The 22763-nt window shown below is 47.8% G+C and overlaps 1 long non-coding RNA gene and 1 pseudogene across 2 annotated transcripts in view; one reads left to right on the forward strand and one right to left on the reverse strand.

Annotated features, from left to right (window-relative positions):
* Positions 1 to 22763, forward strand: part of LOC149856258 (uncharacterized) — a 198231-nt pseudogene that overhangs the window by 78587 nt on the left and 96881 nt on the right. The window lies entirely within an intron of this gene.
* LOC149856259 (uncharacterized) lies at positions 5031 to 20802 on the reverse strand. The gene is made up of 3 exons (XR_016438377.1): positions 20739 to 20802; positions 7558 to 7716; positions 5031 to 5626 (listed from the first exon to the last, which is right to left on the reverse strand). It is a non-coding gene; the product is annotated as an uncharacterized LOC149856259 (long non-coding RNA).

Below are 22763 nucleotides of genomic sequence, written 5' to 3' on the forward strand. Positions count from 1 at the left end.
GCCCAGCCAGGGCAAGGCATGGGATAGAGCGATGGGCAGTTAGTCTGGGTGGTCCCTGGCTCTGAGCCTGCAATAGGAACCCTCCCTTGCCCCGCACACAAATCTATAGGGGCACATGCCCCCCATGCCTACTTCGGCGGTGAGCACAGCAGGGAGCCGCGCCTTTGGACAAGCTGCCTATGGCTCCGTCCCGTGCCCCAGCCCCACTCCCTCCCTCACTATGGGGGCCTTGATCTGCTCCCCACCATGCCCCTTCCCTTCCTGACTCCTCCCCCAGACTTATGGGCTAGATACTGCTCTCCGATCTCAGGGTTCCATATTGGCTATCAGATTGGTGTTGGCTAATGTGGCTGGTTAATAATTGGCCACTGGTATCAGCCAAAAAAATGTTTATTGGTGCACCCCTATTTAAAGCTAGCATTGTGTGGCTTAATCCTAGAAGATAATTTTTGTTTCTTCATCAAGGACTTGTACAAATTCTCGTGTTCTGTTATTGAGTGGCAAGCTTTAACTGTGTTTTGCTGCAAAAGACAACTGGAAACTGGTAGCTTCTATAAAACATGACAGTGGTGCAACCTCCAGAGTAAGGAGAGCATAGGGCACCTCAAAACCCTAGCCCCCACTGCCTTGTGGGTACTTCTTGGGTGGAGAAGGGCTAAGGGGCCTTGCTCTGACAGAAATGTGCCCTCACTTAAGCATTAAGCAGTCAGCAGCTGGTCTTATCTGTTGCTCTTTAGTAGAAGCTACAACCATCAAGGTACTGAACATCTTGACCTGGTCTGGTCTTTGGATTCTGTCTCAGTGGTCTAACAGGGGGGTAGGTCTTGGACAGTCTCCAGTCCTCCATACTCTTGCCTAGGTGTGTGTCAAAGGTCTTAGTGACGTGTGTGTGTGTGTGTGTGTGTGTGTGTGTGTTGGGAGGGTATTGGAATGATCAAAGAATAGGCTTGAAACCATCAGATTCCTTGGATCTGCAAATGTTGTATTTCAAACAGTGTTGGGGTATGCCTTCCAAGGTAGATGCATTGTATTTTAAGTCTTACTATCTGTCTTTTTGACATGTTAAAATCTGAGTTACTGTTTGGTCCATGTTAAAAATTCCAAAGAATTTGTCATAAAAATGGGGGTTTACCTAATGTCAGGACCTCACAAGATCACTGGGTCCAACCCCCTGCCCAAAGGGCAGGAAGTCACCTGGGGTCAGATGACCCCAGCAAGATAATCATCCAAATGCTTCTTGAATCTGTCCAGAGTAGGTGCTTGCACCACTTCTGGGGGGGAGTCTATTTCAGACTCTGGAGACTTGGACACTAAAGAAGTTTTTTCTTATGTCCAGTCTAAAACAGTCTTCCAGGATTTTGTGACCATTGGACCTTGTCTTCCCTTTGGGTGCTCTGGTGAACAGGTGTTCTCCCAGATCCTGATGTGCACCCCTTATGTACTTATAGGCTGACACCAAGTCCCTCCTGAGCCTACACATTTCCATGAATTTCAGCCTCTCTTCATAAGGTCTGCTCTCTTGACTTCTAATCATGCACGTGGCTCTCCTCTGGACTCTCTCAAGCTTTTCCATGTCCTTTTTTAAAGTGTGGAGCCCTGAATTGGATGCAGTACTCTGGCTTTGGCCTCACCAAGGCTCAGTAAAGCAGAAGGATGACATCTTGGGTCTTGCTTGAGATGCATCTGTAGATACAAGCCAGGATTTTATTTGCTTTGTCGGCTGCAGCATTGCATGGGTGGCTCATATTCATCTTGTGGTTAATCATGACGCCCAAGTCTTTTGGTAATGGTGCTAATGAGTGTAGCACTGCTGAGCCTATAGGTAAGATATAGATTTTTTTTCTCCCAAAATACACCTTGCATTTTTCTGTGTTATCAGGTTTTGATCTGCCCACCTTACGAGCTGGTCCAGGTCAACTTGAATCCCCATCCTATCCTCTAGAGTGACTGTTCTTCCACATAATTTGGTGTTGTCAGAAGCTGACTGGCTAAGTTTGCAGACAACTGAATCCAGATCATTTATGACTATATTAAAGAGTACCGGCCCGAGAACTGAACCCTGGGGGACACCACTGGTCACCATGTGCCATGTTGACTTGGTTCCATTGACAATCACTCTCTGGGTCCAACCACAGAGCCAATTCCCCAGCCACTGGACCTTATGGTTGTCGAGGCCACAGCTCCCCAATTTTACCATGAGGACATCATGGGAGGTCAAGTCAAAGGCTTTATTGAAATCCAAGTAGATGACATAAGTCTCCTCTCCTGTCCAGGTGATGCATCACCTGGTCATAGAAGGAAATGAGATTAGTTAGGCATGACCTACCCATAATGAAGCAATGTTGGCTCTCTCTCAAAATGATACCTTCTGTTAGCCTGTTGTTGATGGATTCTTTCATAACTTTTTCCAAGATCTTTCCAGGCACTGAGGTCAAACTGATTGGCCTGTAGTTCCCTGGGTCTTCCTTCCTTTCCTTCTTGATGATAGGAACCACATTGGCCCTCTTCCAATCTTCAGGAACCTCGCCATTGCCCATGCTATGATGTCAGACAACTCTTTTAGTACTCTTGGATGCATTCCATCTGGGCCCTCTGACTTGTGGATGTCCAGCCTCTCAAGGTGGTCCCTGAGAAGGTCTTGGCCAGTTGTAGGTGTATGGCCATCCTTACCCTGGTAATCTGTGTCCTGTCAGGATTTGTTTTTCATGCTGATTGTCTGCCTAACTCCTGCCCTACACACTAGGAAATGACTGCATTGTATTTGTGCTATATATGCGATGTGATATGAAGGTAAAATTTTAGTACATGCAGTGTTGTAATGTTTCCCTGGGGGAAGCATACAAGGATGGATTAAATTCTCTGTGGAATAGTCATACTACTACCAATGAATATTTTACATTTCTGTTAAATGGGTGTTTTCAGAGCCAATTGGAAGGTTTGGATAATTGTTGGAGAACCTAGATAAGGGATAGTGTAGTCTTCCAAAGGGAGCAAGGGACTGGTAGTCAAGATATCCTGGGTTCTGTTCCTAATTACAGTGACTCACTGAGTTTGTTCCAAACTCTCTTCCTTTGGGCAATTTGTTCTGCCTTTAACAGAAGGGCTAAGTATAGACAGTCAAAAAGTTCAAGGGTGAATTGATTCAATCTTCACAGGCTAGTCTAAGCTGCATAGATTGAACCAATAAGCAAGTGAACAGATGTTCACTTTTGATTCTGGAAATGCAGCCACCTGCCTGCAGTAGCCCAGGCTAGAAGCCAGAGGGTGCTAGAGCTCGCTTCCCAGCATGCCTGGAGCAGACAGCTTGGGTCAAGGCTAGCCTGCCTACTCTGTGAGGAGAGGTTTGTGCGGGGTGGGGGTGCAAAGCATCCTGGCATCGGTGCTGCCTCTTTAAATTTTTGCTGAGTTGGGGCCCACGACAATGCCCCATCCTCCAGCAGCATGGCTGGAGCAGAGCTCAGTGGAGCCCATGGAGGGGTGGGGGTGGGTATGGGCTGCCTGCTGCAGGCTCCCCCGGCCCCCCCCGCTGCCCTTCCCCCCACCCCGCATAACCCTGCGCCAGCTGCAATGCCATGGTGAGGTGCCCCCTGGTGCAACGTCCACTGCTGGTGGGTGGCCAGGTGATGACTTGCCATGGTGGCACAGCTGGCGTGGGGCTCCCAGGGGGTCGGCAGCAGGGCAGGGAGTCCTGAACCTGCATCTGTCCTGCCCCACGCATAAATCTGCAGGGCATATGCCCCTCATGGCCTCTGCCCTGGGAGTGTTCACAGCGGCAGGGAGCCAGCTTCTCCTCCTTGGATGGGTCAGCCATGCCTCTGTCCCACTCCTGGCCCTGGGCCCAGGTCCCATGCACTGTCCTGGCTGAGCAGTGCCCCCAGGCCCAGCCCCTGCCCCTCTTCCTCCCTCACCATGGGGGCCTTAATCTGCTCCCCCCCCTCCACCCCAGATGTACTTGCAGGCAGCTGGAAGAGTAGCCCTCCAACACTGCCTGGGGCTGTATTCCTGGCTGGAACTCTGCCAGCCTGAGAGGGGAAACCTGCTGTTTCCTGCAGTTTTTTACATGGTGATGGGAAAACCCAGTTTCATGCACAATACTGGGAATCTGGGACAAATGCTGTCCCAAAATCATGCAGCCTGGTACTGGGACTTGATGTTTCCATTTCAGCACTGTGCCACCCAGTTAGGTATGGGTTGTCACCCTACCCTCTTCCCAAGGGGGCAGGGACTGGGGCCCTTGGCCCCCCACATTCTTGGCACCTATGCATCCAGGGATGCTGGGGGACTGCAAGTTAACTTGAATCTGAAGGGGATCTGGGACAGAAGTTCAATAAACTGATTTAACCTAAATCAGGTAAGTCTGATACTACAAACATCCAGGTTTATCTTAAACTGGGTTCAGCCATTTTGAATGTGGCTTATGTGCATAGATTCATAGATTCATAGATGCTAGGGTCGGAAGGGACCTCAATAGATCATCGAGTCCGACCCCCTGCATAAGCAGGAAAGAGTGCTGGGCCTACATTACCCCAGCTAGATACACATCCAACCTTCTCCTGAATACCCCCAGGGTAGGGGAGAGCACCACCTCCCTTGGGAGCCCGTTCCAGAGCTTGGCCACTCGAACTGTGAAGAAGTTCCTCCTAATATCTAATCTAAATCTGCTGTCCTCCAGCTTGTGGCCATTATTTCTTGTAACCCCCGGGGGCGCCTTGGTGAATAAATACTCACCAATTCCCTTCTGTGCCCCCCTGACGAACTTATAGGCAGCCACCAGGTCGCCTCTCAACCTTCTCTTGCGGAGGCTGAAAAGGTCCAGTTTCTCTAATCTCTCCTCATAGGGCTTGGCCTGCAGGCCCTTAACCATACGAGTGGCCCTTCTCTGGACCCTCTCCAGGTTATCCGCATCTTTCTTGAAGTGCGGCGCCCAGAATTGCACGCAGTACTCCAGCTGCGGTCTGACCAGCGCCCGATAGAGGGGAAGTATCACCTCCTTGGACTTATTTGTCATGCATCTGCTGATGCACGATAAAGTGCCATTGGCTTTTCTGATGGTTTCATCACACTGCCGACTCATGTTCATCTTGGAGTCTACTAGGACTCCAAGATCCCTTTCCACTTCCGTGCCACCCAGCAGGTCATTTCCTAGGCTGTAGGTGTGCTGGACATTTTTCCTCCCTAGATGCAGCACTTTGCATTTCTCCTTGTTGAACTGCATTCTGTTGTTTTCTGCCCACTTGTCTAACCTGTCCAGGTCTGCTTGCAGCTGTTCCCTGCCCTCCGGCGTGTCCACTTCGCCCCATAGCTTAGTGTCATCTGCAAACTTGGACAGAGTACATTTCACCCCCTCGTCCAAGTCGCTGATGAAGACATTAAAGAGTATCGGTCCAAGCACCGAGCCCTGCGGGACCCCACTGCCCACACTCTTCCAGGTCGAAACCGACCCATCCACCACAACTCTCTGGGTGCGACCCTCCAGCCAATTCTCCACCCACTGGACTGTGCAGTCATCCAAGTCACAGCCCCTTAACTTGTTCACCAGTATGGGGTGGGATACCGTGTCAAAGGCCTTCCTGAAGTCCAAGTATACGACATCCACCCCTCCTCCTGCGTCGAGGCGTTTTGTGACCTGGTCATAAAAAGAGACTAGATTGGTCAGGCACGATCTGCCTGCCACGAACCCGTGCTGGTTTCCCCTCAGCATAATTTGTCCTGCCGGGCTCTCACAAATGTGAGCCTTGATGATTTTCTCAAAGATTTTGCCAAGGATGGAGGTGAGACTGACTGGCCTATAGTTACCCGGGTCCTCCTTCCTCCCCTTCTTGAAAATGGGAACCACATTGGCCCTTTTCCAGTCCTCCGGGACTTGACCCGTGCGCCACGAGCGTTCAAATATTCCCGCCAGTGGCTCTGCAATGATGTCGGCCAGTGCCTTCAGTACCCTCGGATGGAGCTCATCCGGGCCTGCCGACTTGAAGGCATCCAGTTCTTCCAAGTGACCCTGCACCACCTCAGGGTCCACGCATGGAAGTCTGGTGCCTCGCTGCTGCCTCCCTACACTCCCAGGGAGAGACTTGTCACGCCTCTCGCTTAGGAACACTGAGGCGAAGAACTCGTTGAGGAGTTCAGCCTTGTCCCCTCTGTCCGTCACCAATTGTTTCTGCCCATTTAGCAGGGGTCCTATTCCTCCCTGGGCCTTCCTTTTACTCCCTATATATCTAAAAAACAATTTCTTATTGTCTTTTACTTGGGTTGCCATCCTCAGCTCCATGGTAGCTTTGGCCTGTCTAACTGCCTCCCTACAAGCACGAGCAGAAGAGGTATATTCCTCTTTGGTGATCTCTCCCTGTTTCCACTTTTTATGTGCTCCCCTTTTGGCCCTTAGTCTGCCCAGGATTTCTCTGGTCAGCCAGGGAAGCCTCCTGGCCCCTTTCCCTCTTTTACCTCGCACGGGGATCGTCTCGCTTTGTGCTCGAAGGATAGCTTCCTTAAGGCACAGCCACCCTTCTTGGGCTCCCATCGTTTCAAAACTACTACTCTGCAGTGCATCCTTCACTAATCGCCTGAGTTTGCTGAAATCAGCTTTCCTAAAGTCCGGCACGTTCACCCTACTGGTTACCTTACCCACTCGACGCCTTATGTTGAATTGTACTTTTAGGTGATCACTGTCCCCCAGATGGCTACCGATCTGTAGGTCCCCTACTATGTCATCCCCCGTTGCCAATACCAGATCCAGTAAGGCATTCCCCCTAGTGGGACCATGTACCTCCTGCGTCAGGTGGAGGTCCTGTACACAGGTTAGAAACCTGCGTGAGCGGTGGGACTTTGCTGTCTGTGTCTCCCAGCAGATGTCCGGGTAGTTTAGGTCCCCCATGACCACCGCCTCTTTAGCTTTTATGGTCTCTGAGAGTTGCCTCAGGAGCCCCAAATCTATTTCTTCCCCTTGATGTGGGGGTCTGTAGCAGACCCCTACCACCAAATCCTTTTCTCCTTGCCCCCCATGTAGCCTAACCCACAGTCCTTCTACTTCCTCATCCTTTGATTCTGTCTTGATGAGGGTTGATGTATATTGCTCCTTAACATAGAGCGCAACCCCTCCCCCCCTTTTTCCCCACCCTGTCCTTTCTGTACAATCTATAGCCCTCAATATGTACCGCCCAGTCGTGGGATGGATCCCACCAGGTTTCCGTCAGCCCCACTAAGTCGTAGTCGTTTAGTGCAACCAGGAGCGCTAGTTCATCCTGCTTGTTCCCCATGCTCCTAGCATTAGTATATAGGCACTTGAGCCCTGTGACTGGTGCTTTTGCTACCCCCTCGCTCCAAGTCCTAAAGGGCTTTTTGTCCCTAACCTTCCCGTTCCTTACCTGTGCCGTATTGCTGTCCACCCCCTGTCTTTCACGTTCCCAAAGCTCTCTTTCTTCAGGCTGGGCTGTCCTTGTGGGTGCCACCTGGTTTGGTGGTCCACAGCCTCCCCCACCCTCATCTTCCCCTCCCCCCGACGAGCCTAGTTTAAAGCCCGCCGGAGGAGATCCGCCAACCTGGAAGAAAACACACGCTTACCTTTGGGGGACAGGTGAAGCCCATCCCAGCTGAGCATGTCCCTCGTTGTAATGTGTGGGTCATTGTCCAGGAAGCCGAAGCCTGCCTCGAGACACCACTGCCGAAGCCGCCAGTTGGTCTCTCGGATGCAGTTCTCATGCCGTCTTCCACGTCCGTTCACTGGTAGGATGGAAGAGAATACCACCTGTGCACCAAATTCCCTCAGCACTAACACAACAGAAGTTGAGGTGAGTCAAGTCAGGTTTGAACCAGTTTCTGATCACTTATACTGGATCATGCACAATTTCTGGCCCTAGCCAAGAAGTGTTGGACTTAGTGCATGTCCTCATTGAAGTGTGATTGCAGGATGCATTGACATTCAGCTGAATTTTAATCAGGCTAGCTTTGGCATCAATAGCAGCAAAGTTACCAGCAGCACAGGTTGTGTAAACCTACTCAGGTCTTTGGGAATTTGATAGCTGAACCCAATGCTGTCATGGTTTCACTGCTATCAGTAACTAAAATAGATTAAAGCTAGATCTGGGAACTCTTTGTGCTGCAACATAACTTTATTCCACTTTTCTTTTACAGGTATTATTTATTACCTGCAGTTCTTGTGTTTCTCATTGTCTGTTTAGGTGGAGGAGGGGGAGGGAAACATACCTACAGCCCTGAGTTCTGGGTGCAGTTGTAGTGCTCATACTCCCCATTTGGATGACCGAAGGGATGATTTGCACTGTAGTCTAGACACCTTTCAGGAAAGAAGTTATCTTTCTGCATGACTTTGGAATTTTCTACAAGTTGTCGAGATGAAATGCTTGTGAGAGGCACATTTTTATGACTAGTGTGGAATTGCATAAGATCCTGTTCCAGGTTTGTTTTCCCAGGCTAACAGAAAGCATGGATAAAGTCAAGTGGAGGGTTTTTTCAGCACTTGTTGAGAGTGTTTTCAAGCACCAAAAAAAAAAAAAGTCAGGTTCCTACAGGGAGGGAAATGCAGCAGAGTGTTCATTTGAGAGTTGTAAGAAAGCTGGTGGGGTCAGAGGCTTCATATATTGGGAAGGAGAAAGAAAAGTGGCCAGGGATCATGTTGTTTTGGGGGGAAGAGTATCCAACAGCTTATTAGAGGGTGCAAGCGAGGGAAGAAACAGGCTTCTTGTATGACCCTGAGGAAAGCTGAGGGTAGTGGTTATTTTAATGGGGCTTGAGAAATCCTAGAAGACTATTAGTAGTTTGAGAAGGGAATTTGGCTGGAGGCTATTAAAAGCTTATGGTGCAAGATCTTCACTCCTGCTTCCATGCATTTAGACTGGGTAGGCCAGACCAGCATAAAGGGGCCTCCAAAATCCCAGTTCCAGCTGGAGAATCATTCCCCATGCTCATCTGCTGCAAAAGATATCCATGAGCTTGTCTTTCAAAGACCCTTGTGAACCATTATATAGAGGGCGAAGCACATGAGTGCTGGAACAGCAGCAAGAGCCCCATGGAAATTCTGAGCAGTGTTGCAGCCCATAGGCATTGCTGGGGGGCTGCTGTAACTAATGCCTTACAATGGGGTATTGTAATGGTTGCCAGTTTTGCTTCTCTTACCTATTTAGTACTCCCTTTTACCCACTCCTTTAACAGCAAATTCTGTGCTGGTCTAGACACTTGCCCAGAAAGAGGAAACCAGAGTCCAGTGGGAGGGTTGAGGAGAGAAGATCTCGGGAGCATGAGTGTATGTCTGCACCTTGTCCCTTCTGAGGGAGAGAGAATATGGAGCATACTCTTCCCATCCACTCAGGCATACTTAACTCAGAAATAGGGTGATATGATAAAAGCCTAGATACCCATGCTCCTTGTAGGCTTCCCTGTGCCCACGCTGAAGCATGCTGCATACAGAGATCTAGAGTGTGACTGAGGGGGTGAGGACATGGGGGTAGCTTCACTTCCATGTGTCTGGGCTTGGTAGGTGTCAATAGGACTTGCTAGGAGCATCACTTGCCACACATGCTGAGGATCTAGCACAGTATAACCTCATAAATCTGGCATGCTTGGGACCGAGCACCTGCCGAAAATGTGAAAATTCCAGATTTTTGAAACCGGAGTGGTGGCCGGTCCTGGAGCAGTGGCTGCACGTGGAGCTGCGGCGCCAGGCGGTAGATGGTGGTGACAGTTGCTGTGTGCAAGCTTCCCCCTCCGCTGCTCTGGGACTGGCTGCGGCTACTCCCTTATGGAGTGTAGTTTTTAAAAATGCCAGATTTTCAATAATTCTGGTTTTTTCCTATCCAGATTTATGAGGTTATACAGTATAGCCATGGGGCTCTAGATCATGGGCAGTCAATTATTTTGGCTGGAGGGCAGCTTAACAAGTTCTGGTGAGCCATCAGGCTGTAAGGGTAGCCCTGCCCCTTGACAGGTGCCCCACCCCCTGGTTGCTATCTTGGGACTAAGTCCCACCCCCTAACCCCTGAACTTTGCCACCAGAAGTCTTTCCCCTTGACCCCAGAAGTACTGCTTTTGGGAAGGGGGTTTGCCATCTTGGAACCAGAAAAATACAAAGTATATACTAAAAATCAAACATTGACAACAATAACATATTTTAACTTTATTTTTTTTTTAAAAAGTTGTCCTGATTTGTGTGTGTTTGCATTGCATGTATAGAGGTGATTGCATAATTCCTCAAAATGAAGTCTTACTGTTGTATATGGAGGGGTGTGGGGGTATGTGTGGATGGGGGTGGGTATGAGGGGTGTGTGGAGGGGGAAGGTGTGGGGGGTGTGTGTGGTGCGGTGCAGGCATGTAGCAGTGAGCAGGGCTCCCTCCAGAGGCACAGGTGTTTGAGTAGGGGGGTGCTGTTGGGCCCAAATTGTTGGGACCCAGAGGCTTCTGGGCCTAGTTCAACAGTACCAGCACTTGGCATGAGACCAATGTATATACTTGCTGCATACTTATTCTTAGCTGCAACCCAGCAGAGATTTGACAGACAGGTCACCCTGACTGTGACCTGTCATTGGCAAAAGGAAAGAAGAAGTCTGGGAATACCCTGGTTGGATGACCAAAGTCAAAACAGGAATTGGGCCAACCAAACTGAGGAATTTGGCTTGGGAGAGAAGGGAAATTATCAATACCAAAAAACTAACCCCCACCTAAGAATAAGAAGGTATCAGCTACTGGAAAATTCTAGTTACAGGTAATCATATATGGCAAGAAGAAATAAGCTGATTTAATATGCAGTATAGGGAAGAGCTTATATGTGGGTGATAACGCAGTAACGATAAGTTGTATAAGGACAAGAATTGAAACCCCTCCATGGGACACTCCCAAAGAAAGCCTGAAGCGATCCTGTCATCGACCCTGACATCAGACATGGGGGCCAGGTGCCCTGGACAAGACTTCACAGCCTAATCAAGCAGTGAAGTTGTGTTTGCAACATTTTGGGGTGGTGAGCAGCTAGTCAAAGCTGATGCAAACCTAATATTTTTAAAGTGTTACTGCTACTTCAATTTTAATTAGAATTGTATCTGTTAAGGTTTCAATAAACTTGCTATATTTTAGGGCAACTGTGTCTTGAGTCTTATACCAGGCAAGAAGAGTATTATAGAGTCATAGAAACACAACAGTGCATGTAGGGAGGGTGTGGGTGGGTGCAGTGTTTATGGGGTGTGTGACTGTGTGGGGGAGGGTGTGGTTGTAGAGTTTGTGGGGGAGGTTTTGTGGGTATAGTGGGGGTGCATGGGAGCCCCCTGTATGCACCCCTTGACCTGCAACAGCCCAGAGCCCATGTACCCTGCAGAGCCTCTGAGCCACTGCCAAGAGTGCACAGCCCCGACCCCGTCTCACATCTGCTTTGTACTCACGCCAGTGGGAACGGATCAGCGGGAACTAGCAGGCACAGCCCTGACCCGGTCCACCCCGCGCCTGCTCTGCACCTCTGCCCTGCTGGGCAGCCCAGTGATGGTGGCAGAGATGCAGGGCAGCTGACCGTGGGGTCTGGGCAGCTGCAGCAGTAAGCGGGGGACCGCTTTTCCCTCACACTGAGCAACAGTTTCTGCCCGGCTCCCGCTGCTCAGTGCAGGCAAGTCCAGAGCAGGCACAGGGCAGGCTGGGTTGGGGCTACGTGTGCAGGTCCCCACTGGTACCGCGGGGCTGGGGCCAGCAGCAGCTACCACCGCCTATACTGCCTAGAAAGGCAGTCCAGCCGCAGAGCTGCCCCAGCCCCGCTGCGTGTCTGGGGGTGGCAGGACATGTTGCAGCTGGATGGTACCTGGGCCTGGTGGGACTGAGGGACAAAGACCACCCTGCAGGCCACATTTTGCCCACCCCTGCTCTAGACTTTCCATACGGTCCTTCATAAGGGTAGGGAGGCGAGGAGTGACTGTGTACTCTCCAAAGCTAAACTGGAACAGTCGCTGCACCTTGCACAACTGGAGCTGTCGTGGTCTGATGCCACATTGCCTCCCTCATACATGGTGCTGTTGCTAGAGACAAATATAGCCATCTTCTGGGCACATGGTCCAGGGACGGCAGAGTTTGGCAATTTGGATAACATGCTAATGAAAGTTTCAGGTGCAAACATGAGATCACACTGAGTTAGATCAGAGGGCCGAGTTTCTCTGAAGCTTTTATTTCTACTTTAGTTGTATGTACATGCCAGAGATGGGTCTTTTGGGAAGAGCAGGTGTGGAAAGAATAGGCTTGTTCTCAAATTATGTAAGCGTGACTTGTATGGGAGAGAGTCTGCATCTGTATTTTAGCCTGGATAAATACATAAACAGACATATAAAGCAACATATTGCAGTTTGCCATGCTGTCTCTGAAATGCCTGTTTTCTTTCTGGTGGATCAACCTATTGCTATTGAACCTGAAATAGCAATAACTGGATTTCTTTAAATGTCCCTATAACACTAGTAGACATAAAGACCTGATCCAAGTGAGAGGGCTCCCACTGACCTCACTAGGATTTGGATCTATAATGTTCTGTGGAAATATAAGAACCCTGTAAAAATGACTTCAGACACCTACAGACCTTACAGGAAAATGAGAATCTTTATTAATTTTTTATTTAACCTTTCTGGTATAATTCTATGGCTGGTTTATGTTTTCTTACTAGTTTCAGTGGGATCCTCCACCCAGCTTACAGCACAAGTCATCTTTGAGCCTCTTCAAGTTCTGAGTAGCCTGTTTGAAATGTGGCTTGTTTTTGTTCTCACTTTGCCCGCAACAGAGGATGTGTGTAGAGCAGAACCGCGGTCATGCCATCCTGCATCCTCTGTTAATAAATGGTTAATTATTGTGTGCTTATTTCCTAACCTGCACAAACAAGACCAAAATATTTCCTTTCAAACTCTGTCCTGGCTCCCATATAAATAGAAAGGGGGCTAATAATATCTTGCCTTCTCCTGTAAAGTGCTCGGAGAAACACGAGTGAACAGCATTTATGTGTCTAAAGATGGTTATGTGGCAACTGCCAACTCTCCTCCTCTGCTTCTTGTTTTCTATTGTCTGCTCATTAGTTTAAGGCTGCAAATAACCTCCAGAGCTCCTCTAAACAGAAACCAGAACTGCTTTGTGAAATGACAGCTCGTTGCACATCTCTCCTGCTTTTGCAATATCCACGTGTGAGCCAAGGCCTGTGACTGGCAAGGAATTTGGCCTGGGGGCTTGCAATTGAATGGGGAGATGCTAGGGAGGCATTGCATATGTGACTTCTTATATCGTTGTACAAATGGCTACAAGCCAAAGGTCTGTAATTCCAGGCTGTGCCTCGGCCCAGAGGTACATATACAAGGCATCCTAAATCTGTGGAGACCAGGCATTCATTTTGCAGTGTCTGATTTGCCTTTTTCTTTAGTAATTTGTCTGCTTTCTTTCCTCTTCTGCTGCTTCCTCTCTCTTGTAAAGTGATAGCCTGCTACCTTTTCAAGGGAATGACAGAAATCTCCTGAGAGCAGATTAGAGGGAGGGAAAGGGTGAAGAATGCAAGTGGAGGATTTCTTGGAAGATTGGCACTCAGGAAATGCTATTTTCCCCCTTTTCTTTTCTCTTAAGCCATTTATTGGGCTCTATGGTTGGCAAGCTTCTGTGCATGTAAGGGAGGGAGGCAACATAATATTTGCACATGCATGCTCTCTCTCTCAGGCCTTCAAGAGCATACCTACATATTCCTCACCCTGCCCAGCATCCATTTCTAAACAGTCCCTGGAAACATGGGGGGCTCTTCCCACTTTATGCTTTTGTGTCTGTATGTGGACCTTTCTCAAACGAGAAGAGTGCTGCTATTATCTGGCTTTGCTTAAAACGTGTGTGTGTGTGTGTGTGTGTGTGCGCGCTTGCGTGCATTCAGTAATGTGTGGAAGCTCGAGTTGTTAGAAGAAGGGAAGTCAAGCCAGGAATTTGTCATTTTCCAGTTCTTTTGCTGCCAGGGGTATAAGTTTTTTTTCCTTCCCTTTTTCTGTTCATTTCTCTCCTCCTCTCCCCTCTTCCTCTTTCTGGGGACTGCAGGGCTGGCTCATGACTTTGAGATCAGATCCTGTGAGGTGTACAAGGTCAAGCAGTTATGTGCTTTGCTTATACTTAAGCCGAGACAGTCTCCTGTGTCAGGGTGGCAGCTGGTGGCTGCAAGGCAGAGCCTCTTTAGTGCATGGAGCCCTTGTAACATGCTGAATTACTCTAGCAAGTCATTTTAAAATTGCTTCGTATGTGATGCAGAAAAACCCAAGGAAAACACTGACCCTGGCCAAACCCAAATTTATACTTGTGGTTTCTGGAGCTTGAGGGATCCATTTTTTGTTTACTTGAAATGCATTTCAAAGGGATTTATTTTTTTTAAAGAAATTCTTATTCTTGGTTATTTAGGCAGGGAGGTGGAAGCACTGAGCATCACTGCAGCAGATGGAAGGTCCACAGCTTTGGCATTAAAAGTCGGGGTAGCTGACATCTGTGAATGTGCAGAGGGTCCTAGAAGCATCTTGGGCAAATAGATGCATGTGGAGGTGATGCAATTAATGTCCCTTAGATCACTGGATGCATTCGTATGAAAGACTTGTGCTAGTAATCAAGGCAGCAACATGTATACCAGGAAATATAGGGGAGGTGTATGAAAGAGGCTAGGCCTTTCTGGAAAAGTAGCCAGCTCTGGAGTCACTTTGCAGCTCTCATATCTGTATAGGTCAGGGGTGGCCAATTATTTCAGCTGGAGGGCCACTTAACAAGTTTTGGTAAGCTGTTGAGGCCTGTGCACACATAATCTTTTAGACGATATTTTAACAGATTATAGATGAAAACAAATCATATATTAAAACCAAATATTTACTATAACTTATTTTAATTTTATTTAATAAATTTCATAGATTTTGTGGACATTAGGGCTGGAAGGGACTGCACAAGATCACCATGTCCAGCCCAAGGGACATGAAGTCAGCTGGGGTCAAATGATCCTGGCAAGACAGGCATCTGAGTGTGTCTTAAAGGTGTCCAGAGTAGGTGCTTGCAGCACTTCTGGGGGAAGTCTATTCCAGACTCTGGAGACTTGGGTGGTAAAGAAGTTTTTTCTTATGCCCAGTCTAAACCAGTCCTCCAGCAGTTTGTGACTGTTAGATCTTGTCTTCCCTTGGGGTGCCCTGGTGAGCAGACGTTCTCCCAGTTTGTGATGCATATCCCTTGCATACTTATAGACTCCACCAAGTCTCCCCGCGAGCCTTCACTTCTCCAGGCCTCTCAGCCCCTCCTCGTATGGCCTGTTCTCTTGGCCTCTAATCACAGCCGTGGCTGTCCTCTGGACTCTCTCAAGCTTATTTCAAAAAATAATTTTTGTCCTGTGTTTTTTTGGGGGGGGGGGTTGTTTGTTTGTTTGTTTGTTTGTTTGTTTGTTTGTTTGTTTGTTTGATTTGAGGAGTGTATACAGAGGCAATTGCTTAATAGCTCAAAATAAAGTCTTACTTTTGTATATTGTGGGGGTAGGGGGTGTGTGAGCATGTGTTGGGGGGTGAGTATGTGCAGGTGTGTGTGTGGGGGGGGTGTTGCCCATGCACTAATTCCTGGGAGCCAGCCACGAGTGGGAGAAGGAAGGATGGGAGGGACGGAGGGAGGGATGCAGCAGAGCTTGCCCAGGTGGTGCAGGTGCAAGTGTGATCTGCATCCCCTCCCCCTATCCGGCCCCATGGCTGCCCCTGCAGCGCTCCGCATAGGGCCAAGGCCCACCCCGGGCAGCCCACACCAAGCTCCTGCCTGTGCCCACCCTGTGCTTGCTGACAGCCTTGGCCCTAGCCAGTGCATAAAGTGCTGCTGCTGCAGCTGCCCAGGTACGGCTCGGCTCCCCTTGCCTCCAGCAGCTTCTTCTCCCAGCTCTGCTGCTTTGCTCTGGGCAGCAGGTAACACGGGAAAGCCGTGACATGCGTTGGGCATCATATGCCTAGCCAGGTACGGGGGGAGGCTGCAACTGGGAGGCTCCTGCCCCAGCACATGGAGCTTTGGCTACAGCTTCAGCTTCTGGCCACCTTCCACCCACTCTGCCCACTTGGCACGATGAGCCACCCGCAGGCAGCTGAGTGTGTGGAAGGCAGCCCCACGGGGAAACTGTGCATGGTGGCCGGGGCCGGGGTAGTGCCATCGGTGGGCACAGGGCAGGTACAGGCAGGAACAGACAGAGCTCTGCCCCATGCAGAGCACTGCGGGGGCAGCAGTGGGCCAGATGCAATCAATTGCCTGGCCTTATTTTGCCCACCCCTTGTGTAAGTTGATCTCCAAGAGAACTGATTGTACTAAGTCCTAAGGCATTTAGTTTTGACTTGGTAATAACTCAGGGGGAAAAAAAGTCTTATCAACATGAACCAGAGGTATTTATCGAAGATGCTTCTCTGGTATCCATTACAGAAGTATCTAAGCACCTCACAAACTTTAATGTGTTTATCCTTATAACACTTTGTAGAGTAAGGAGATGCTATCATCTGACCTTGAGGAATGGCAGCACAGAGAAACTGAGTAATTTCCAGGGTACCACATGAAGTCAGTGGTTCAGACCCATCTCTCAAGTCTAGACTAGTGCCCTAAACACTGTCCTTCTTTTAAAGGCAATGGAAGGAGTCCTTGCAGAATGCAGACAGATGCACAGTGTGCATTCTCTTGTATCTTAGCTCTCAAATGCAGGACTCCAGCACACAGTATGTGGATTCTGAGACTACTGTCATCAGAGAGTCCATGCAGTGCTGTGCTTGGTGCCATGCACAGAAGAAAGGCCTCATTCCCTGGGCTGTATGGAGTTTGGCAGCTGTATGAGCTGTATGCAAGACTGAATGAGCATTCTCACCTGGTTTTGATCTAGGTCAGTCTCTCTTGTCCATTGAATTTTACTTAGAGACAGAGATTTGAAATTCAGTCCAAATAGTCCTATTGGCTACCTAGACTTGTCTATTACACATAAATGGAATTAAAGGGACAGAAAGGCTCATCAGCTTGTGGTACCAGCTGTGTGCTCATCACCACACAGCCTGATCTTTCAGTTTACTGTGCCATAATCCAATATGTATTTTAGATAATGTCACTGTGCCTAGCTTGGACCAGCTAGGATTATTTGGCTGCCCTGCACATCAGGGTTACTTGAGCACTAGATCAGCAGGAAACAACAGGCGACTCTCCAATAGCTGTTAGGAGAATAGGGTCTAGGGCTAGGGATAGACATTCAGAAAGCCTGAGCATGAATTGATTCTGTCTTTGCAGGTTAGTTTGGCCTGGCTAGGGTAAATCAGTTTTGTAACCAGACAGACATCCCAGAAATTCAGGCACATGCCTGCAATAGCTTAGGCTAGAAGTGGGTGGTTGGGGGCGGGGGGGAGCGCTAGAGCAGCCCTCCCTCCCTTTCATAGTGCTGAGCTGAGGGGAGTGTGGCCAGGCCCCAGCAGGGCGCTATGATTAGGGAGGGATTCCCCCCTTCTCAAGCAGCCCAGCAGGGAATGTTTATCACCCCTAACTCAGTGTTTATCATCCCATTAAGAAAACAACAGAGGGACATTACCAGCTACCTGTTGATTCTGCCTTTGTCCCGTCTGCCACAGCACGGAGGTAGCCAGCATGTGGTCTGCTAGCTAATGCTGAGAGGCATCTGTGAGGGACAGGGAATGCCCTGCTTAGCAGAGTTGGGAGGGGAGGGGGGAGCAGAGGCCAGGTAGACATCTGCAGAGACTGCCGAAGCTGCAGCCGAGGAGCGGAGAGGAGGGGCCAGCCCTGCTGCAGAGCAGAGAGCCCCGCCCAGCGCAGAGAGCACACCGAGATGCTGGTGGGAGTCTGATTAAATTTAAACCAGCAAGGGGTCTGGGACAGACTTTGCATAAACCGGTTTGAGCCAAACCAGTTAAGTCTGATACTACATTCAGCTAGGTTTATCTCAAACCAGTTTCAGGCATTCTCAAACTGGTTTTTGTGCACTGAACATCAGCTCTGCTACAGGTTTAAACCAGGTTCTGATAACTGAAACCGGTTTATGTGTAATGTCTGTCCCTAGCCTAGGAGACAAACCTGAACAATTCTACTCAGTCCAGTAGATGGCACTGCAGAAGCTGACTTACAGGCCTCTCCTCTGTGTGCTCTCCTCTGCACTTAGGAGAGCACACAAACACCAGCAAATTCTCCCTATGCCTGAAAAAAGAGCTTGTGTCCACAAGCCTGCAAGAACAATTTTTCCAACTATTTAGTTGGTCTAATAAAAGATATCACATCTACCCAAAGAACCACACTATATTGCAAAATGTAGTATGCTTATTTTGCATATTGCAACTGAAAAAAGGACGTGACGGCTGCATTTCACAATGGCTGCTGGCTTCACAAAGCAATCCTGCAGACTAACATTATTTCCGTGATTTGCAATTCTGTTGAATTATGTATTTGTATGGAACCAAATTTGTGCTGTCCTCTTTCCTGATGGCTAGGAAATTTAAAGGCAGATTCTGATTATCTTCACCCATATAAATCCAAAGCAACTCTGTTGAAGAGAATCACTCTAGATTAAGCCGGGTATGTATGTATAGCTGCTGGAATATAGAATTCAGTGCATTAAAGAATAGAGTTAAAATGCATCAAAGCAGCATGAAGATTTATGTCTTGGTTTGATCAAAACTGGATACAAGTTCCTCTGCAAGGTTTGCTCAGGGCTCCTAATGGGAATTTCATGCTCATATTGATAAAAACAAAAAACAACAACCAAAAAAGACCCACCTAAAGATAAGAACAATTTGTTCATCTGCATTCCTGTATAGATCAAAGATAAGGAGCCGTAAAAACCCGTGAAGCCCAAACCACTGCAGAGTTGCCAGCAGCTTTCGCACAATAATAGCAAGGATGGTTCATTTAATCTTCTGTGTCATCCCACATATGTTGGGTTTACCTCAGTGGGATGGGATGTCCTAGAAAGTTACACACTGACATGTTTCAGGAAAAGCCATATAGAAAATAAACATGTGGGATAAATAAAGCACAGAGCAGGAAGCGATGGTTTACCAAAAAAAAAACCACAGGTGAGGTCAGGCGCAAAACCCTTCCTCTCCCCCTCTTGGAGACGGTTGGCTCTGACATCATTAGAGTTACTCAATAAGGACCTCCAAGTGGAGTAGTTTCTTTTGGACTTTGCCCAGCCCTGTACCCATTAGGGAAGTGGTGACCTACTTTTTTTTTCCCTTTTATTGAAGAAATCCTTTTGCAGCTAGTTGTGTGGCCTCCATTCGTCTATACACGGACTGCAGCCTTTGCCATTCTAGCTGGCCTAATCCTTCTCAATTCCAGGCCAGCAGCTTCACTGGTAGCCAGAAACGATGGCTCATTTTAGCATTCAGCAATGATGTGGTAAACACTGATCGATGACAAGGCCACATAGAACTTTTTCCCATCCCAATTTTTTTCTCTGGTTTCCTCTTTTTTCCCCCCTCTTAATTCTGTTTTCTTTTGAGACCTGTTTATTGACAATTTTAATACTATGGGTGACCCCCGGATCGAGGTTTTGTTAAAATAATTAAATGCATTGCATTTGGAGCTGGGGTAGTCTACACACACAAATTGCACCATATTAACCAAAACTGTTTCTAAAGGGATTTAATTAAATCTGTCTAACACTCTTGTGTGGACTACCTTAAATTGGTTTGAATGTCACAAATATCCATTTAGCCTTATTTAGGAAAGCCTTCTTTACAGGCTTGGATTCAAATGGCTTTGAATCAAAGTTGAACTTGACCTGGGAAGTATGGGACTATGCTTCTCTAAAGTCTGAGGCAATACATTTGGATCAAAACTTGGCCATTTCTGGTCAGACAAAAGAAATCTAGTCATTCAGTGTTTTATATAATTCACGAAGGCTGTGCTGGAAAAATCCATCCTCTCTCTATACGTCTCTAAGCATTTTCTAGTGCATATTGCAAAAATAAAAATCAAATAGTTTTTGGAAAGGATTACATTCAAGTACTGAGTTTCTGAACATGGATCTGCATGTTGTAATCTGTCTAGCAGGTGCATGTTTTCCTGGTTTATCTCTCCTAATCTCTCTTGAGAAATGCTTCACTGGCTGTTTACATGTTGACAATGCTGGCTCTACCTCTCCAGAGCACAGAAAAAACCGAACTGCCTGTTGTTAACCTCTTGGACTTTGTTCAGATTGCAGGAATACCTGGTTTGGCAATTTAGTGATTACTGGTCCCTGGAATGATTTTGAAGTACGGCATATTTTTGCATCCACAATGAAATACTTGACATGAAGAGTTAAAGCTATGTTTACTTAAAGCCTTCTCACTTCTTGGTGGTTTCCCAAATGAATAGGGCACACAAAATATGTTTGTATAACATTTACCAATTGTGCACAGCATGTGGGTCTAGCTATACGTGTGTGTGCATGTGTGTGTGTGCACATGGGGTGGGTTTCACAAGGAAGAGTTTTTCACAAGTGACAAAATCATGTAGGAGTAATGCAGACTGAATGTGAATTGGGCCCCCTGAAGTTACCACAGCCTTCTTGGTGTGGAGCTCTGTTATCATCTTTTTCTTATTCATTTCCTTTTTTATTTTCCTGATTAAAATCAACAGTTAACACAGGCAAAGACATTTAAAAACCCACAGTAAATACCATACACTGCCATAAATGCAAGCCATAAACTCAGACTAATTTGGCACTGAGTTAAGTCGTAAAGGATAAATGTGCTTTATAGCCACATTCAGGATGTAGATATAATGGATAAATAAAAACATACCCAGATTCATGGAAGCAGTCAGTTAAGGCCCAGGAGAATTGTATTTTCATGCAGGCAAACCACGACTATTGCAAATCACTCTTAAGACAAAGGAGAAAAGCCTGAGTTAAATGCATGCCGAAGGAAGGAAATGGGAGGTGAAGTTGCTGGTGGGAAAAGTTTATTAGTGGTTTAAATCTAATGTAAAGAAAGAGTCCTCACATTTATCATAAAAAGTGTAATTTCTTCTCTGTCCTTCATGGCATTGCAAGGTCTGTATATTGGAGGATGAGAAGATGTAGGACATCCATTCATTTTTCAGGGGTCAAAACTTGGCATCTTTTCACATGCTTTCTCCTAGGGGCATGTGCAGTAGCAGTACAAAGCTAAAGCCTGGATTGTCTGTGATTCATCAGCTAGAGGCTGGACACCTTAACCCTTTGAAGACTGTAAATGCATTTTGCCCTATTTGAAATGATAAGGTTGAGGGATAAAATACAAAGGATTAAATATACATGCTGTGCCAATCCTGTCTCACTCTAATCAGCTTGATTGTAGGTGAGTGCAACAGTTTTTCTCCTGAATGAGTGGTTATATGATGTGATCTGGTTATTGTCTCTTGCTATGGTATTTTCTTTTGCTTTTTACCATTTTTTTTCCTATGAGACATATGGAGACTGAAATTCCTGAGCCCCTCTAAGTGTCTCTTCTGTGACCCACCAATGTCATTAAGCTGACAAACAAGAGAACCAGCCCCTTTAACCACCCAGTCTGCCTGAAGAACAGAGAGAGGTAGAGAAACATAGAGCTCCTGGGCCAAAACCCGCCCTACAGCAGCCATGGTTGGCACCACTGAGTTTAGTGGAGCGATGCCAATTCAGATCGGTGGTGAAATTTTCATTTATTTCCCAAGGAAGGAGCTGATTGTCAGAGAATTTCACCTGCACGCATGTAGGGAGCAGCTATGCTTTCTCTTTAGTCTGTTTGTGCTAAAAAGGTGGGATTGAAATCGCTGTCAGGCTGGCTGGTCAGAGCCACCCCCTGTCCTAGAAGAGAGGAGAGGATGGCATGGGAGCTGTGAAGTTGAAAGAGATCGATCCCGCCAAACTCTGAGACATGTAATAAAGTCATTGATGTGCAAGGGAACATAGAATTAGGGTTATTGTATTTCCAGTTTGAAAAAAGAGGACATCTGGGAGGCGGGAGCGGGGAGGGGGAAGGGGTATATGATTCTGCGGGGCAGTGATATGCCTATGCCCTGCCTCTGCCCCTCACTTCTAAGCCTCGGCCCCCCCAGCCCTGCTGATTCTCCTCACTCCCAATCTGCAGCCCTGCTGATGCCCCTCACTCCTGACCCACAGCCCCTGCCCCCCCTGCTCTGCAGGTGCCCCTCACTCCTGACCCGTACTCTCTCCCCTCCCGGCCGTGCTGTCCACGCAGCTCCCATGCATGCACACACACTCTGTGTCTTTTACCTGGGAGTTTGCCGGGGCCCACGCACAGTGCACGTGATCCCTGACAGCCAATCACGTTGCCTGCTGCTCCCAGCCCCAACCAGTCCCAAGCTGCTAGTCCCCACGAAAGCAGAGGAAGGGCAAAAACCCAGACATTTGCTCACATTTTAAAAACCCACCCAGACATGAGGACAGGGGGCCAAAAAAGAGGACGTGGTAAAACCCAGACATATGGTAACCCTAATAGAAACCTGGCAAGAAGTCAGGCTGAAAAGGACCTTGAGAGGCCATCTAGCCAACCTCTTGAGCCAGGATCATCCCTATCCAAACCATCCTATATCAATTCATTGTCACACCTATTCGGAAAACTACACTGTCAACTTACAAACTGCAACCTGACACAAGATTCTTCTCAAGCTTAAAGTTTAGGGTTTTTATTGAATCTGGACTTGAGAGAGGGAGAGATGCCTAGAGCAAGCAGTAGGCACACGTCATTGATTGGCACGCAGTGGCAGCCGTTGCAGTCTGGAAGGCTGAGAGTTTTGGATATGTTCTGGTGCAGGGCTGGTGACCACTTACACTCTTGTAGGCC

The sequence above is a fragment of the Crocodylus siamensis genome, chromosome 10, assembly GCF_052110815.1.
Source record: "Crocodylus siamensis isolate JL-2025a chromosome 10, ASM5211081v1, whole genome shotgun sequence".
Classification (NCBI taxonomy): Eukaryota; Metazoa; Chordata; order Crocodylia; family Crocodylidae; genus Crocodylus; species Crocodylus siamensis.